Raw genomic sequence first — 13,309 nt, 5'->3', positions numbered from 1 at the left:
CATGGGCAAAAGGAGCAGGAAGAAGAAGAATTCTTATAGTTACCTGCCCCCTATTCCTAAACTAAACAAGTATTACTTGATGGTCGGCATACAACCTAATTTACACAAAATAAGAATTCATACCATATACAAAGAAACAAACAATCCACAGATTAAACAAGAAAAAAAATGAAATAATAAACAAGAAAAGAAAATATCTCACTATTCAGATTCACATTTGAATTCCATACTGACACATTTTTTTATTTTTTTTACCACGTACAGCACCTTTAACACTATGGTCGCCAAAAACGCCGTACCACGTCATTCCCCGCCATGCTCATTCTGCCAAAGACGCCGTACCATGCCTTTGATATCAATATTTCTAAAATCTGTGATCGAAATCATATTTCTCCCCCGGAGACTTGAGATCTACTGTTGATCCCCTCTCAACTCTCCAACGGTTCAAGAGCGCCATCTGGTGGCCGATCGGCGGATCGCCCAGAGCGGAAACAGGAAATGGAAGCTGGTGCTCATTCCAATTCGGTCCGATCACTCAGTAATAGTCCCAGGACTCGAGCTAGACACAACGGATAGCAATCCGTTACCAATAACTCGATAAACAACATGATTTGGACGTATACTATTATACAACCTGCAAATGGATCGCATATTTCTACATCCCATAATAGGAATATTTCTGTTCCACGCTCATTGCCCAACGCTATGAGGAAGCTACGGTATCAGCGTTATTTTTTAACGTGTTCGATACTAACTGCTCTGATGATCATATCACCCACACTAGATGAATCATCTAACGTTGGCCACGGAATTATAAACGACCCCCCCCCCCCTCATCCGGTCAACATCAAATGATCAGTAGTAACTTCTAGAAGCACGTGCATTTGAAATTTTTTATCTCACGCAGATTCCTATCAAACTGTATTTGCTCATCAATATAATGCATTTGGGGCTATAAATCACGTTCTGGAGAAAGGAGATAAAACATACTTATACTTTAGACCGTATTTTAGTATGAATATGTGAATGAAAAAGTATAACGTTGCTACACCCTGAACAATAGATACTTGACGTTGAATGGGCCATAGTAATGTCAATTTAGCAATACAATTTAAAAAGTTATAGCCCTGCAAAGAAGGTAAACATCCCCATAGACAAATAGAGCTGGCGGAGGATGGTATATTAAGAATATAAGCCTGGCGACCAAAGTGTTAATAAGGATGCACACACACATACATAAAACGCAATGACTACTGTGTTGATTCAGATTTCAAGTCAGACTTTGCAAAAGCACAGAGATTGATGCCAGTATTATTTGAGGGTAGAAAATAGTCAAAAGGACATGTCCAGAAACACCCACTTGGACGGCAGGCCTGGGTAGGTCTAAGTCAAACCGAACATACTGTACAGACGACCCATGCCCAGAGATGGTGCAGTGGTCAAAACCCTCGCCCCTGGAACCACAAAGTGCCCCCTGCTGGCCTAGGATCGAGTCCTGTGTCTCCTCTCAGGAGGGAGGAATATTATCACTTGCAAGTCATAACCGATAGTACAAATAGGCGTACAGAGCATAAAATATTGTACAAATACGATAATTACCATACATGTGGTAACAAGAGGCATGACTAGGCACGGCCACGACACACAACAATGGGGAGCCAGTCAGTCAGTGATATTTGCTATTGTAGGCCCTCAGGTATCCAGCAGAAGAGTGTATGTGTGTGTGTCAGGGGTATCAAAATGAGTGCAGAAATAAGTACAGTAGCAATGCGAAATACAATTCATAACAAATGCATGTACTATATACAACGACATCCTCTATAAAAAAAGAAGCAAATACGATCCAGGTCAGACTATACTGCAATGTTACATTTTTTTCTTTCACTCTCAGTCTACAAGTGCTATACAGTGAACATTTCAAAATAGCACAATTCTTCTAATAATTCTATTCTCTATATATATTTTTTTTAATTATTTTTTAAACATACACATAAACATAACAACATAAAATTAGATATACAAGCATTAATTAGCAGTACACCTCCAATTTAAATCACCATTTGAATAAATGTATTATACAAGAAATATACCTAATACTTGCTATCTAATACCCTACATACATATGCTCTCGCTCTCCCCCCCCCGGACCCCCACTTGGATAATCCATCCATTATCATTTGCTCCTTTCCAGGCACTACAATTCATATGCTAGCTTTTATTCTCTCCACCACTTCTAACCACATTGCAATTTTGGATTCACTGACACCTAGAATCCTTGCTGTAGATATTTCTAGATAAATCACATCGAGATATGTAAGAATCCAAACCTTCCTACACATTTTTTCCGGTTGAAACCATCGTGATGCTATCAGCTTTTTAGCCGCTGTGATACCTGATAAAACGAATCTCTTTAGCTGTATAGGGACTGCAAACTCAAAGACATCATTCAACAGCAATACAGAGGGGTGTACAGGTATATCCAGAATTTAAAAAAATTATAATTGCTGGGACACTTCTTTCCAGAATATCTTAACTGGTGGGCAGTCCCAGTACATGTGCATAAATGTACCCTCATCCCCATTTGTACACAAGGTGCATCTGGAGTCTTGTTTAAGTCCCATTCTGTTCAATCTTATAGGAGTCAGGTATGTCCTATGAATAAAGTTAAGATTTATTTGTTGATGGTCCGGGTTACGTGACGCAAGTCGAACGTTTGCCCAGGCATCTTGCCAATCAAAATTTATTTCCAGGTCTGGTATATCCCTCCTCCAGACTGAGTCTAGGGGGAGGGTTTCACACGAGGACGTTAGTAATTGATGATAAAAATCTGATACAAAACCTCTCGATGTCTCTCTTTCATAGAATAATTTGTGGTATCTGTGGTGTTCAATTGGTATCCTTAATGGGACTCCATGAGCCTTCAAACATACCAATAACTGTGCGTAAAAATAATATGTGGATCTGGTGAGATTACATTTTTTATGTATTTCTTCATATCTACAGAAACCCCATTTGTTGAAAACATCTCCTAATGTGTGTATGCCCTGCTTTTCCCATTTAGGGTATCTTATAGGTCGTTTTCCAATCAGAAGTGCATTGTTATTGAATATGGGAGTATGACTATGCCATTTATGTGGGTTCGAATATTTTTTTTGTGTTTCACGCCATATCCGGATCGCATGAGTAATAATGGGGCCAAATTTCAATTCGCATTGCTTAATTGATAATTTGGTGTATACTATGTCCTGCAGTCTATGTGGAGCTACTATATTTACTTCAAAAATTCTCCAGGATACTGATGCTTGGGAATCAAACCAGGTTGTCAGTGGTCTTAAAGTGTACGCCTTAAAATAGTGGTAAAAATCTGGAAATGCCATACCTCCATCGGCTTTGTTTCTCTGTGCGGTGGATCTTTTTATACGTGGTGGTTTGTTATTCCAAATAAATTTGTATGCGGTAGAGTGTAGTTTTTTCCAGTAACCATCTGGAGGGGGTAACGGTAGCATTGAGCTAATGAAGTTGATTCTAGGTAGGACATCCATCTTAACTATTGATACCTGTGCCTGAACTGAGTTTTTAAGTTTTGACCACCTTTCAAAGTCGTATTTGATCTTATTTTGGATTTTTATGTAATTGTACTTCACCGTTTGGCTTATAGTAGGGAATACTTCAACTCCCAAACATCTAAAGTGTTTAACCGTTGGTATTTCTTCTGGAAGGAGTATATTTTTTGCAGGTGCATTAAGTGGAAGGAAAGCCGACTTTGGCCAATTTATCCTAAATCCCGATAGACTGCCAAATTCATCAATCAACTTGAGAAGATGAGGCATTGCGGTGTTAGGGTTTTGCATGAACAGTATTACGTCGTCCGCATATAAACTAATTTTATGTTGTGTGCCCTTGATTGCGATTGGTTCTATGAATTGGGATTGTCTTATGTATTGTGCTAAAGGATCTAATGATAAATCGAATAGTCCGGGACTAAGAGGGCAACCCTGTCTAGAAGAGCGTGATAACGGAAAGATTCCGGAGGTGATTATACCTGTTGTAATCATGGCCGATGGGTCTTTGTATAATACTTTAATCATATCAATGAATCCTTTTCCTAACCCCATCCTTTCTAATACTGCCCATAGATAAGACCATTCCAACCTATCAAAAGCTTTCATCGCATCCAGGTACAGCATCGCCTTAGGTGTGGTGTCATCCTTGCTGGCATCTAGTACGTGTAGTAATCGTCTTATATTATCCGTGATCAAGCGGCCTCTTATGAAGCCAGTCTGGTCCGGATGAACTAAAGACGTCATATGCTTTTGGAGTCTGATGGCTAATACCTTAGAATACAGCTTGATATCGGTTCCGAGGAGGCTTAAGGGTCTGTAACTACCGCAATCGGTGGGGTCCTTGTCTTTTTTAAGGAGGACTGTTATGAGTGCAATATTGTCGTTCTTATGGAAGTTCCCCTCCTTGATTGAATATAGAATCATATTAAGTAATAGGGGTCCAATTACGTCCCAACATGAGGTACATTTCTGGTCGGATACCGTCTCTTCCAGGAGCCCTACCACTTTGCATTTCAGATATGGCCTCCCTAAGTTCATCTAGTGTGATGGGTGTCTCTAACTGTTTAGCGTCATCCTCTGATAGTTTGGGGAGGTTAATTTGATTAAGATATGTGTCCATTTTGTTTTGATCGAAGGTCGTTTCTGATTTATACAAGTTGGAGTAGAACTCTTTGAATGTCTCGTTGATTTTTTTAGGGTCTGTAACAAGTCCTTGTTGTGCTTTAATGGAGTTTATATCTGCAAATTCTGCGTTGACTCTTAATCGCATAGCTAGTAGGTGACTTGGTTTAGAATCCTGAGAGTAGTGCTGTTGTCTTGTGCTACCTATTTGTACTTCAGATTGTTGTTTATAAATGGCGTTAATCTCTTTTTTTAGCACATTAATTTGAGTTTCCAGTCGATCCGAGTAGTTGTATTGTAAGGAGGAAAATAACGTAGAGTAAAGCGTTTCCAGCTCTGCCAGTTTTGAGCAACGATTCTTGCGTATTTTGGAGGAAAAGCACCCGGTAAACTCCTTGATCAATCCCTTTACCGACATCCATAATATTCTGGGGTCCTGCACTGATTCCGCATTCTCCAGTAGGAATACAGAAAGAGCTTCTTTGAGTTGTGTAATGAATTCCTTGTTATTCAGCAGTCTCGAGTTAAATCGCCACCTTGGGGCTCGGGATGACAGTATACCAAATTATCCTTTTAGGAGTAAATAACAGTGATCTGCATTGGGTACCATTTCCACGTCATAGTTATCAAATAGTCTCGGGGATGCAAAAACATAATCTATTCTGGAAAGTGTGTTATGTCTTGCAGATCGACAGGAGTACTTCCGAGTCGTGGGGTTGAGTGATCGCCATAGATCATTTACACCTGTATTCTTCGCCCAATCCTTTAACGCATTAGATGAATTTTTCTGTTCGTTGGAAAAGGTGGGATAAGATTTATCCATGGCATTAAAATCTGCACCAATTATAAATGAGTATTCAGGAAGGTCTAACATTGTTCTGGTAAGTGTAGTGTAGAAATGAGCTTCGTACAAATTTGGGGCATATACCGCTACCAACGCTATTTTCCTATTCCTGTGTACAATCTTAGCTATGGTTATCCGACCATCTGCATCAGACCATACTCCCTTCAATTCAATATTCAACTTCCGTTTCACGACTATAGCAACTCCACGGGTTCTCGTTCCAAAGGAAGAGTGACTAATGTTATGGTATATGTTGTCCGCTAACGTGGCTTTGTCTTCCTCTAAAATGTGCGTTTCGCTTAGCAGGGCCACGTCAACCTGTCAACATTTTCTTTTTTATAATTATTTTTAATAGACGAACACTATTACATCCCTTAAGCTCGCTATGGAGAGAATTCCACAACTTTACACCAATAACTGAAGGACACATCTGTTTGTGGTACGTGCAAACTGATGTTTAAAATTGTATTTCCTCCGGGGGGCGTGGCTAGGCGAGCAATGGAGCAATTGGAGACTGCAATTCAACACTGGCCCCTGTAAATATCCTAACCCAACCCCCTCCAATGTACAGTCATTTACCTAGTATGGTTTTGTCAATAGTCCAATGTACAATTTTGTTTGTTTGTACAGTGTCTCCTCCCCCCCCCCCCTCAATGTACAGTTTTGCTTGTTTATACAGTGTGCCCCCCCAACCACCTCCAATGTAAATTACCCAGTATGGTTGTCAATATCCCAATGTACCCAACCCCCCCCCCCCCCACCCAACCTCCTCCAATGTACAGTTTCTACGTCAAATATATATACTCCCTTTTCTTGACTCCTTCTGTATTACAAACAGTACTGTATTTGCAAATCTGGTATGTCATAAATGTATAGATGTAGCAGTACTGACTATCTGTATGTCATGTATGTCATATATGTCCTGATGAATTGAAAATGGGGGACCCTGATGTAAACAAGACGAAAGTCTTTCTCTGGTCTGCATCCCCTTAACAATTGTGTGTATTGAGCTGTACTGTATTGTACCCATTCTGCAATCTGTTAATAAAGTTTTCAATCAATCAATCAAATGGAGTAACACGCTTTTTGTTCTCGCTCCCGTCGAACCTCTACTTTTTGTTATTTTATCTTAATTTAATAAGCTTACGGATTTACAAAACGTAGTGAATCTTACTCAGGGTACATTTGTTCAAACCGTTGGTCATTTTTTACACGGACAGATGGCATCAAGCCTACGCAAACACGGATTCGTCCCGATTACAAGTAGGCCTGAAAAAGGCTCGGATTCCATTTCTGGGCCACCACCGTCCACACCGTCAAAGATGTCCGGCGTGGATACCACAGCCTTAAAGGCGGAGATTCTCCTCGTGCTGAAATCCGAACTCGCAGAGATAATACAATCGGAATTGAAAGGTGCACTTTCCAAAGAGTTCGACCTTATCAGAAATGATTTGAAAGCGATGAAGGAGGAAATGTGAAGCTGTGTAGCGACACTGCGTGTGGACATGAACAAAATGGAGGTTGCGGTTAAAGACATGGAGGGTGGTCTCTCGAGGTGGTCGGACGAGGTGGTAACGCTACAAGCCACAGTCGAAGACTTAAAGACGGAGGTGACCGCTCTCAGGGGAAAGTGTGATGACATGGAAGGAAGAATGAGGAGGTGTAACGTGAGGATACTCGGAGTGGCTGAGACGGATGGCTCAAGTTCCACTGCGTCGGTCTCAAGGCTACTGAAAGGCGTGCTGCAAATGGATGATGAAGTGCTGGTAGATCGCTCGCACAGAACACTGGGGCCGAAGAGGACGGACGGGAAGCCCCGTGTTATCGTGGCTAAACTCCACTATTACCAGGACTGTGTCGAGGTGTTGAGATGGGCGCGCGCTCAGGCTCCATTACAGGTCAACGGAATGTCTATTGCAATCTTCCCCGACTATGCCACGGGCGTCGCGAAGGCCAGGGCTGCGTTTACGGAGGTGAGGAAGATATTACGTGGCCGTGAGGGCATCTGATACGGCATTCTTTTTCCAGCCAGACTTCGCATCACGCACGGGGAAAAAGAAAAAGAGTTCATCGATGCAGGTGAAGCAATGAGCTACGTCAGAAAGAACATTGTGCACGCAGCAGCGGGTGAGACTAGAAAGAGAGATGTATCGATGTGTACGTGCTGCTTATGATATGCAGGTGATGTGAACAATGTATCATATTAACTCCAACAGGACAATATATATATAGAGGCTACTGTAATGTCTACTGTGTGATCATCTATGTGTAGCATCATCTGCCTAGCATTGAGAGGACGCCACTGGACACCATTTACCAAGCTAAGTGACTCACCAATCTCCAGCAAATTCATTGCCCTATACTTATGATGTACAGGCGATGTTAACAGTGTATAATTTTGGCCCCAATAGGACAATGTGTGTACTGTATACACATACAGACATATAAATATGTACACACATGCTCACACCTATGATGACGCACGCGCTCGCATACCTAATGGATGCACTATCTAGAGATTCTAGGCATACCACACACATGTGGGCACATACTACGCACATGCACAGACACATGTAGACACACATACACGTTTACACATTATACAGACACGGGGGCACGGACCCACACACTCACGCCTACACACCCATACGTTTACACTTTGGCTGTGTCCGATACATCCATACACACACACACATAGGTTCACGTGCATGCAAATGCACGAACACTGAAGGGCATATACCTCTGAGCACATTCCCGTTTAAAATTAGCCCTAAAAAGTTCAAGTACCTCGGGATATGGATCACGCATGAACATAAGGACCTATATATGGCTAACTATCAACCCTTACTGTCCAACCTGGCGAGAGATATTGAACGTTGGGACCCCCTGTCGCTATCCCTGGGTGGGAGAATCAACACAATAAAGATGAATGTATTGCCGAAATTTCTATATGTATTTCAGAGTCTTCCAGTCTTTCTGACCAAAACATTCTTCTCCAAGATAAACAACCAGATATCTTCCTTTATCTGGAACAAAAAACCGCCCCGGATCAAAAGATCTATGCTGCAGAGACCCCGCGTAATGGGTGGGATGGCGCTTCCAAACTTTATTTACTACTACTGGGCAGCAAACATAAGATCGTTATTATACTGGGTAAGGGGGGAGGACACAGCCCCCTGGTGGACAGTACTGGAGAGTGCGTCGGTTAAATCCACCTCCCTATCTGCCTTGTTATGTGCTAAGCTCCCGTTCACACAGCCCATATCTAGCTTTACCTCGAACACAGTGGTCATCCACTCGATAAAAGTGTGGAACCAATTTAGAAGAACCTTCTCCCTCAGGGAACTATCACAGGCTGCTCCGATCACAAGAAATCACATGTTTGTCCCATCAACGATCGATAAGGCCTTTGACAGTTGGGTTGGGAGTGGAGTGATTACGCTGTCTGACCTCTATATAGACGGCAACTTTGCCTCCTTTGACCAGCTAGTACAGAAATACAAGATTCCTAGGTCACACTTCTATAGATACTTGCAACTCCGGAGCTTCGTACTGCTACCCAGAGTGTCCTCCGGCCTCCCTTTTAGACTCAATCTTGAACTGTAAACTGATCCAGAAACAGGCTATAAGCAGAATTTATGAACTACTTAATAGAAGCAACTCGACACCTTTAGACCTCCTCAGGGGCAGATGGGAGACTGACTTAGGTGAACCAATCACAGAGGTCACATGGGACAAGATAATACAGGGGATTTTCTCCTCTTCCATTTTCCTTAAACATGCGGTTATCCAATAAAAAATTGTACACCGACTGCATTGGTCTATAGACAGGCTCTCTAAGATATATCCCGACATAGACCCTCTATGCGACCGCTGTGGACAGGCTCCAGCCACTCTGCTCCACATGTTCTGGACGTGCCCAAAGTTGCACACCTACTGGCAGACCATCTTTGACACCTTCTCTAAGATATTTGGAAAGGAAGTGGAGCCATCACCATATATTGCATTATTTGGAGTGGCCCCAGCGGACATCCACTTTAGATGGTGGGAATCTAGAATGCTGGCCTTCTGCTCACTTTTGGCCAGAAGGCTGATACTGTTCAAATGGAAGGACCCGGGTTCACCTGTCTACGGCCACTGGATGAGAGAGGTCATGTATCATATTAAACTGGAGAAGATCAGGTATACTATCAGAGGTTGTACCGAAAAATTCCACAATATTTGGGATCCTTTCCTAACTTTCTTTGAGGGTATGGAAGCGGATAATGTGACGGAGGCGATCTGACTGGCTTCCCTGGTCTCTCAGCTTGTTACTGTTTATTTTTCCTATTATGTTCTTACTTTTCTTCTTCTCTATCTGCAGAATGCAAGAGATATGTGACTGCTGTCGGGTGATTTAAAAGCTAAAAGGAAAAACAATGATTAATAAACGATCTAAGATATTGTAGATGATTTTGTCTGGTATAGGGGTGGGGGAGGGAGGGAGGGAGGGCCTTATTTTATTTTTCTTTTCTTTTGGCCCATGTGGGACCACCTGTAAAAACAAAATTTCAAATAAAAAAACCTTGATCAAAAAAATAATAAAATTGTATTTCCTCCTATACTATACTCACTTTCTACGGTAAATGAAAAAGATGTTGTAACTTTTCTGGCAGTGTCTTATTTCTTGCCCTAAACATAATTAACACTGTTTGAAACTTAACCATTTCTTCAAGTTTAATTATTCTAGATTTAATAAATAATATGTTTGTGTGTTCTTGATAATTCACTTTATGTGTGATTCTTACAGCCCTCTTCTGTAGTATATATAATGGTTTTATATTAGTCTCATAAGTATTCCCCCATACTGTACTTCAACACAATAACTAAGATAAGGTGAGATGAGTGAACAGTAGAGTATTTTCATTGCCTCATACTCTAACACAGCGGTTCTCAACAGGGGTTCCCCGGCACACAGGGGTTCCGCGGAGAGCTGCCAGGGGTTCCGCGAGATGCCTGGCAATGTTCTTTAAAAATATAGAATGACAACAGTCTTATTTTGAAAATCCTATAGCGGGTCTCATTTCTGCCCACGCGCAGCTCCAGCTAAATAACTAGGCTCCGAAAGCTAGCAACATTTAGGTCATTATGATACTCTTATTTTGAAACTCCGTGGTGTCGTGACTCATATCCGCTCTACAGCACACAGCCAATAAGGATGCATCTCAACACAGCAGCAGGCTGAGCAGTGAGCTTAGCGTCTCTCAGCTCAGCAGTAGTAGCGTACTCTGGATCTGGAACGCGGACATTGAAACACAGCAAGGATAGTGTTTTTGCGACCCAAAACAAATCCCTGCTGTTTTATTCCGCAACGGGTCAAATGCATATAACATGCTTTGCAATCCTTGCCATTCCTTTGTGGCCACGTTGTGTTTAAGACCGGAATTAATGTCCCTTTAGCATAAGCTAACAACAAGCCCTGTTCAGAGCGACAGAGAACAGCAGGGTGGGGACTTGGAAGGAGGGGGGGGGCATTCTCCCTCTATGTGTGTGCGTTTGAAAAGATATGATGAAGTCAGACTACTATATTATATTGATAGTAAATGTACTGAGGGTGGACAGACAGATTATGTTGATATTTAAACATAAAAAATACAATACATAATAAATGTATCCATGATCATCATGCAACATAAAACAATTGCAGGAACGGTTTGGGAGAGGAAGGTGTTTTAGGTTGCGTGTTCCAAAAAATGTACTTAAAGTTTAAAGCTCAATATATCAAAACGTGGCACTTTATAGTGAATCCAAATTATTTTTTGGATTACAGAAAATTATCCCTAAAGTGCTATCTGATGCAGCTGCACTGTTTTCCATGAAAATACCATATTTGGATAAGTTTGACCATTTCTAAAAATCTGAAAATCATTAAGTCACTCTGGATAAAAAAATACTTTACAGACAACATTGAGACAAAGCTTCCTGACACATCTCCATCCAAACTCTTGGAAGAACTCATTGAAATCTCATCTGATACCACCTGGAGAGCTAGTTTCAGAGTGTGGTGCTGAGTACCAAGTATCTCATGATGCTGCAGTTAAGGTGTTGATACCATTCAGCCCCACATATCTGTGTGAAGCTGGCTTTTCATCCATGACAGCTCTGAAAACAAAATATAGGGCCAAGTTGAGCCTTGATGATGACATGCGTGTTGCCTTGTCAAAGATCTCCCCACGTATTGACCGTATTATTAGCCAGCAGCAGCGGACCTCGCATTGAGCTAGAAATGTCCACTGAGTGAACGAGTGCTTATTTTCTGTATTTATTTATATTTTTTGAGAAATGGTAACTTGGTGATCCTTTTCTGTATTTAAAAAAAATACATGATTTTCTGTTTTTGAGAAATTGTCAAACTTATCCAAATATGCTATTTTTATGGAGAACAGTGCAGCTGCAACAGATAGCACTTTAGTGATCCTTTTCTGTATTAAAAAAAAAATACATGATTTTCAGTTTTTTCTTAAATAAACATTATTTTGAAAGCAAGCACTTTTGTCATCAGATTCAGACAACTTTATTGATCCCGCGTGGGGCAATTCATATTTGCAGATTCACCAACAAGCAACAAAGACAAACAAACAACAAAACATCTCAACGACAGCACGGCAAATAAAGAATAATTGTATCATCATTGTAGCAAAAAAGACAGGACCGAAAAAGTCTTTATCGTATGTAGGGGTGCCCTGGAATATTTTATTGAACACAGGGGTGCCTTGGCAGCAGAAAGGTTGAGAACCCCTGCTCTAACACATCCTTTACTTTATTCATAACAAAAATACTCTTTGACATCCTTTTTTTTAAATGTGCTATGTGAGACTTCCATGTTAGTTTATCATCCATAATTACACCAAGAAAACGAAATTCAGTAACTCTCAATATCAACTCCATCTATGGACAATACTATATTTTCATCTCGTTTTCTATTGCCAAAAATCATAAATTTCGTTTTTTTCAGATTCAGTAATAGCTTATTTACATCAAACCATTTTTTTTGATTTGTCATTTCATACACAATATATTCAGCTAGTTACTTTAAATTATTTCCAGAGCAAAAAAAATTGGTATCATCAGCAAACAAGACAAACTGTAATAGTTTTGAAACATCACAAATATCATTAATATATAAAAGAAAGAATTTAGGCCCCAAAACCGAACCGTGCGGTACCCCACATGGCCACATTCAATTGTCATGAGCTCTGATATCTGCCAACTGTACGTGCCTATTGTGGAGATAACTACTCAACCATTCAAGAACCATTCCTCTCAAAAGAGTAACACAGACTGCCAAATATAATTTGTCAGATTTCAGATTGTTGAAGTCAGAGGTTCGGTGTAGGATTGTTAGTAACTGTCTAACTGCATATATAACTGTTTCCACTAGTAACTGTCTAACTGCATATATAACTGTTTCCACTGGAGGGCGCTCTAGGCGGAGCCACTCAGGAACACCACCAGGTGGCGAGTATAAATAGAGATGTCTCCTCCCATTCTTTCTCTTTCCCCCCAGCCTCTCAGAGAGAGGAGAACTAAAGAACTGCTGCTCTGCCATGTGAATAAATAAACCACACCAAAGATAGAAACCATGCCTCTTGACCACATTATTGTCGCCCTATAGCCGGATTCTGTCAACACAGATTCATGAGGAACTGTTTAACATCCACTGCTGCTCTTCTCTATGAACGCAATGATAATTTCCCATCTCATGTACTGTATGACTATAGCTGGAGCTGGACCCATGCAA

Source organism: Notolepis coatsorum (assembly GCF_963971535.1).
Source record: "Notolepis coatsorum genome assembly, chromosome: 2".
NCBI classification, from domain to species: domain Eukaryota; kingdom Metazoa; phylum Chordata; class Actinopteri; order Aulopiformes; family Paralepididae; genus Notolepis; species Notolepis coatsorum.
This window is presented reverse-complemented; position numbering follows the sequence as displayed.